Source organism: Dermacentor variabilis, unplaced genomic scaffold (genome assembly GCF_050947875.1).
Source record: "Dermacentor variabilis isolate Ectoservices unplaced genomic scaffold, ASM5094787v1 scaffold_14, whole genome shotgun sequence".
Classification (NCBI taxonomy): domain Eukaryota; kingdom Metazoa; phylum Arthropoda; class Arachnida; order Ixodida; family Ixodidae; genus Dermacentor; species Dermacentor variabilis.
The window spans coordinates 4,148,567-4,155,565 of record NW_027460302.1 but is presented as its reverse complement, the minus strand read 5'-3'; the positions used below and the strand labels follow the sequence as shown (position 1 = coordinate 4,155,565).

Genomic DNA, 6,999 nt, shown 5'->3' with positions numbered 1-6,999 from the left:
TAAAAAGTACCGTCTACGCTTCACTATCAAACTATCCACAACATAACACACTTCAAACGCCTAAGGCCCTGTCAGTGATAAAACCCGCATGACTATGGGAATAATGACATACGAATAACACGGAAAGAACATGAATAAAGGCGTCTAAGTACAGCGTCTGCGTCAAAACTAAGATCTCTAATAGTCGCTCACCTAAAAAATTGATAAAACATGTCACCGCGCGAAAGATGAACCATGTGACAAACAACGAAATGGAAAGAACAGTTGAACGATAAAGGGTCTAAAGAACAGTGTCCGCGTAAAAAAAAAAAAACGCAAGAAAAGCTTAAGAGCCACTAGAAAATCGTCAACAACATAAAAACTAGTTAAATAAATGGAAGACAGACGAAAAAAAACCTAAATGAGATCACTCTAACATGAGGCCTACATGAAACCTTCTAAACAAGTAGTCTCCTTTGTCACTAATTCCAATGGACGGCCTGCTGACGCATTTGTTTCCCTCTTTCTTGATGAAATAGGCGTCCACAATTTCCCGCTCGAACATGTCTTTTCCAAGCTTCAAAAATTTAGCTTTGTCGAACTCAGGGCGGCTTATTAGTGCAGTCTCTGCAATGCTCTGCAAGAAAATTTCCTTCATTGTTGCGCAGATTACGACAATGTTCCATTGCACGCTCGTTGAAACATCGACCCGTTTGTCCGATATAGCTGCGACCACAGCATAGAGGGATGTGGTAGACGACACGTGTCCTGCATTCAGTGAACTTCTTCTGATGCTGAATTGAACAAGCCGGGCGTTTCTCTCGGTTCATGGCACAAAGCTTAGACAACTTGCAAGACGCCGAGAAGACAACCTGAACATTACGCCTGCTCGCCACTTTCTTAATGTTGTGCGATACCTTATGAAGGTACGGAATTACCGCAACAGAACTGCGTGAAACAGGCTTTTTGATAAGAGGCGAGTGCTTGAGTTTTTGGAGCATCGTTTCGCATACCGCTGAAGTCAGACATGGCGGAAAGCCTGCCTGTTGTAGTCGTTGCACTTGAGCGCTAAAGCTGCTTGACACCAAATGGATACAAGACTTAGTTAAAGCAGTTTGCAGAGAATTGGTAGCAATTGCACGCTTTACAATCTTGAAATAGGCGCTCTCAAACGGTAGCAGGCCTTTCAAAGAATGCGGTTTGTACATCCAACAGATGCCTTCCTCTGGAAACACTAGCCTCATATCCAAAAACTGGAGTTGACCACTGTTCGGAACTTCCTTGGTAAACCTGAGACCCTGACTGTGGTTCGAGAAGATAGTCATGGTTCTCGCAACCGTAGACTCTAATTCGTGCTCAGGGACATTCTTCAATATCAGAAAGAAATCATCAACATATCTGTAAATGGACACTACGTGAGGATCACAAAGATTATTACTGATTTCAGGTCCTACAACAGATAGGAAGATATCGCAAAGGGCAGGAGCTACAGAAGAACCGATGCATATCCCTTTCTTCTGCACATAAAACTTTCCTTCAAACAAAATGGCGGTTGAGTTCAGGTAGAACTCTAATAAGGAAATAAAATTGTCCGCGCTTACACCTGCACCATTCTGGAGGTGGACTTCACCAGTTGATTGGATCTTGTCCCGGACTGCCGCTAAGAGACCTTGGTGAGGGACCGAATAGAAGAGATCTTCATTGTCAATGGAGAGCGCGTTGTATTCATGAGGCGGCAAGGTTTCCAGATCCTTCAGCAAATCCAGAGAACTACGCGCCAAGAAAGGGTCGTTCTATTCGGCCCCCTACCAAGGTCTCTTAGCAGCGGTTCGGGACAAGATCCAATCAACTGGTGAAGTCCGCTTCCAGAACGCCCGGCTTGTTCAATTCAGCATCAGAAGAAGTTCACTGAATACAGGACACGCGTCGTCTATCAAATCCCTCTAAGGTGTGGTCGCAGCTATATCGGACAAACAGGTCGATGTTTGAATGAGCGTGCAATGGAACATTGTCGTAATCTGCGCAACAATGAAGGGAGTTTCCTTGCAGAGAATTGCAGAGACAGCACTAATTGCCGCCTTGAGTTCGACAAAACTAAATTTTTGAAGTTAGGAAAACAAAGGTTCGAGCGGGAAATTGTGGAAGCCCATTTGATCAAGAAAAGGGAAACAAATGCGTCAGCAGGCCGTCCATTGTGCTTCGTGACAAGGAGATTACTTTTTTAGAAGGTTTCATTTAGGCCTCATCTTAGAATGATTTCATTTCGGTTTTTCCGGTCTGTCTTCCTTTTATTTAACTAGTTTTTATTTTGTTGACGATTTTCTTGTGGGTCTTAAGCTTTTCTTGCGTTTTTTTTTTACGCGGACACGGTTCTTTAGACCCTTTATCGTTCAACTGTTCTTTCCATTTCATTCTTTGTCACATGGTTCATCTTTCGCGCGGTGACATGTTTAATCAATTTTTTAGGTGAGTGGCTATTAGAGATTTCAGTTTTGACGCAGACGCTGTACTTAGACGCCTTTATTCATGTTCTTTCCGTGTTATTCGTTGGTCATTATTCCCATAGTCGTGCGGGTTTTATCACTGACAGGGCCTTAGGCGTTTGAAGTGTGTTATGTTGTGGATAGTTTGATAGTGAAGCGTAGACGGTACTTTTTATGTCTCGTTTTTTCTCCCCCTTGGCTTGGAAAAGACTATGCTCGATTAATTGCTTCCCGTGCTGCTCCACGTGTGGTTCTTGTTTGCTCATCTGATATGTTGTGCCATATATGATTCCTCAGTGGTCGATAGATTGCTGTATTTTACTTCTAAAGTTTCGTGTGTGACTCGGTTTGATTAACCTTCATAAGGCAGGCTTGTCGCGGAAATAAAGTTAGTTGTGAGTGCCGCCGATCCTGTCGTTTGTGTTCTTCTTGAGTCCTGGTCTTCTGCGCCTTGCCTTTACTAATTCAAGCATGAACCAACTAGCCCAAGCAAGAGTTTTACTTGAGGAGTGGGCAAGACTGCAGCAGCACCAACAGGATGCTTAATCGCGTCTTGTTTTTCGTGCAGTTTCTTTGCTGTTCACCCGGAATCTTCAATGCTGGCCTTTCCTCGAGGTGCTTCGAAGTGGATGCGTCCGTTGACCCTGCGCTGCATTTGAAGCTACAGCCTGTGCCCACGTATGATGGTCTACCTCCGAACTGCCCTGTCACCTCCCCGTGTGAGAGCTTCAGCAGGTGCGATAGTGGTCCTATTGTCGCGCCATATGGTTCCAACTTACATTTGACGTCATCGGACGGCCCAATAGGAGCATGCTGTTTGTCAATGACGTCATCGACACAACGCTTAAAGGTCCTGGACCCGGCTTTCCTCGTCAGTGGGCAAGACTGCAGCAGCACCAACAGGATGCTTAATCGCGTCTTGTTTTTCGTGCAGGTACGTTACTTTAAAAACGCTCATTGTTTGAGATCAGATGATCGTTGTTTGCTGCTGCTCTCTTGCCCACAGAGCTTCTTGTCTTGTTTTATGCATGCACTGTTCTGCGCAAGTCGACTTGTCCTTAGCGGTGATATAGAATTAAATCCCGGTCCCACGAGAAAGACGATTCGTAACACTGGTAATTCAGACGAAACTTCGTGTTCATCTGCTGAACCTGATAATGACTTGAACAATATTTCTGGAATGCTGACAGAACTATTGGCTGGGCAAAAAACGATCGCTCGATACATCGCTGACATCAAGGTTTTTCAGCAAACTGTTAACAAGCGTTTTGACGCTCTGGAATCCCGTGTGACCGCTCTCGAAAAAACTAGCGCTGATCCTAGCGTCTCACTTGACCATTCTGGTTCTGACGTACGCTCTTTATCTCAGGCTGTTTCGGAACTAATTAAAAAGAATGATGACCTTGAAAATCGCTCGAGACGCAACAATATAATTTTGCATGGACTTGGTAGAACACAATGCTGAAAACACAGATACGCTTTTGTCTAATGTACACCAATTTTTCACAGAGAAACTTCAAATTGAATGCCCGCCCATCGAACGTTGTCACAGAATTGGCACCAAACGTGAAGGTAGATCGCGCCCAGTTATATTACGAGTACTAGACTTTCGGAACAAAGTAGAAATAATGAAAATTGTCTCAAAGCTGAAAGGAACAAAATTTTACATAACTGAAGATTACTCGGCTAATGTACGTACCATTCGCAAAAAGCTATGGGCAGCAACTTCTTCTTTTCGTGACCATGGTTCTATGGTGAGGTTGCGTTATGACCATGTTTTTATAAACGGTGTCCGCTACAGGTGGAATGATGCAGCTAATGCCCTAGTTGACGATTCAGGTCTCGCTGTAAACACCGTAGTGAATAATTCGAGCCTTTCTGGGAACACTCTCCCGGCCACGTCATCTTCACCTTGACAAATTCACGACTCTTACAAGCTTACTTTCTTGAATTTGAATGCAAGAAGTCTAGTAAATAAGTTCCCGCTGTTTCTTTCCTTGGTAGCCTCCTATTCCCCTCATTTCATTGGTGTCACTGAAACATGGCTTCACGATCACATATATGACTCTGAAATCACTCCACCCGGCTATGTAGCTGTCCGATCAGACCGCAAAACTGGCAGGGGAGGCGGTGTCGCCCTTTTCTTTAAATCGGATTTAAAGTTTTCAGTTATCTGTCCTCCAGCAGATCTTGAGTCTGTTTGGTGTAAATTATACTTAGGCAAAAAAAAAACAATCATAGTCTCTGTTTTCTACCATCCACCTGCCTCCTCACCTGATAACATTTTTCTTCTCGCTGATTACATCAACACGCACAGTTTTCATGCATCTAGCTTAATTCTAATGGGAGACTTTAACACACCAGATATTCACTGGGCCTCACTATCGCATCACAGTTGTTTAGGTAGCGAACTAATTAACTTTTCTTTATCTTTTGGGCTTACACAAGTAGTCACTGGCGCCACAAGACAAAACACACTTCTTGACCTAGTGTTCATTAGTTCAGACCTTGTTGATAAGCTGTCTGACTGTGAAATTACAGACGGAATTTCAGATCACAGGGCAGTGTTTATATCGCTAAACTGCACAGTTTTTAAACCGCGTGCCGAAATTCAAACTTTTTTCGACTTTAATCGCTCTGACGACACGTCTATTCTTGATGTCTTATCAGAACGTTTTCAATCATTTTGCACACTTAATAAAGATTGTGACGTGAATACATTAGTTCGCCAATTTGAAAACATTATAAATCTGTGTATTCGACGCTTTGTTCCGTTAAAAATTAAGAAAAAAAATCGTGCCCTCCCTTGGATGACTAGAGAAATCTTGCAGTTATCACGCCGCGTTAGAAGACTGAGACGCTCAAAACGCCGTAATGACCCTGATGCAATTGCTAGATTCACCTCTGCCAAAGAGGAACTAAATTTGAAAATGAATACGGCCAAAGGTTTTTTCTTTCATATCGGGCTGCCAGGATTACTAAGAAATAATCCTCGGAAGTTCTGGCGTTCTGTCATGCCTACTACTGAATCTTCATCTTCATTGACTATCAATGATGAAACTATAAATGATCCTGCACATATCTCCAATGCATTCAATGAATATTTCCATTCGGTGTACGCAAATGATTCTCATGTCTGCCCTGCTTTCGATAATGATTCAGATTTTTCTATTTCCGACATTTCCGTTGATGTTAATGGCGTTCTTAATTTGATTTTAAATTTAGACACAAAAATGTCTAGTGGCTCCAACGGTATTCCTAATTCCTTTTTACTTCGCTATTCACAATGGACATCACGCTATCTTGAAATTATATTCAAAAAGTCTCTAGATACAGGAATTGTTCCTTCATCGTGGAAACTTGCAAGAGTAATACCCTTGTATAAAACAGGCACGAAGACAGACATAACGAATTACAGACCAATTTCTTTAACTTCCCAATCGTGCAAAATGCTGGAACATATTATTTACAAACACATAATAGATTTTCTGGAGTCCAACACCATTCTAACTAATGTTCAGCACGGCTTTAGACGTGGTTTCAGTACTATCACGCAGTTAACCGACTTCACCCATGACATCGCTTATCAGTTGGATCTCGGTAAACAGATTGATGCTATCTTCATTGATTTTTCTAAAGCTTTCGATTCATTACTTCATTCTCACCTCTTGCAAAAATTAAATGCAATACTAAAAATTCCCATCTGGTCAATTGGATCGCTAGTTTCCTTTCTAACCGGTTTCAATACGTCGATTTTAGTTCTGCAAGGTCATCCATACTTGAAATAGGCTCCGGGGTTCCTCAAGGATCCGTCCTGGGTCCCTTATTGTTTTTAATTTATGTCAATGACCTCCCAAAACATGTTTCCTCTAATATTCGTCTTTATGCTGACGATTGCGTCTTATACGACGTGATTGATTCTCCGAATAGTTTTCAGCGATTAAACGATTCCTTTGTCTCTTTCAGTGCTTGGTGTGAAAAATGGAAAATGAACATTAATTTTAAAAAAACGGTTGTTTTGTCCTTCACGAAAAGAGCAGCACCTGTAATTGAGACATATTCACTGAATGGGTCACCTTTAACCAGAGTTCGACAATACAAATACCTTGGCGTAACATTTACTCACAATCTCTCATGGACTACACACATTGACCAAACATGTTCAAAGGCCCTAAAACAGCTTGGATACCTACGTCGTACTATGCAAAAGGCTCCGAAGGCAACAAAACTTTTAATGTATAAAACTCTTGTTCGCCCCATTATCGATTATGCCGCAACAGTCTGGTCACCACATAACCAAAACAACATAATCAAACTAGAAGCAGTGCAGAAAAAAGCCGTCCGTTTCATTTTACATCGGTATGACCGCTATTTTTCACCCTCTTCTGCCCTCCCTACACTGAATCTAACATTACTTTCAGTACGTCGTGATGTGGAATCATTAAAGTTTTTGCACAACATAATTAACAAGTCATACCACACTTCAAACACAGCTTGCATATCTTTCACCAAGCCTTCTTGCACGCGTAATTTCCAC

At 42.2% G+C, this 6,999-nt stretch overlaps 1 pseudogene; it reads left to right on the top strand.

Moving 5' to 3' along the window:
* The first annotated feature begins 3,642 nt into the window (after positions 1-3,642).
* Positions 3,643-4,378, top strand: LOC142567762 (uncharacterized; annotated as a pseudogene).
* Positions 4,379-6,999: the final 2,621 nt, after the last annotated feature.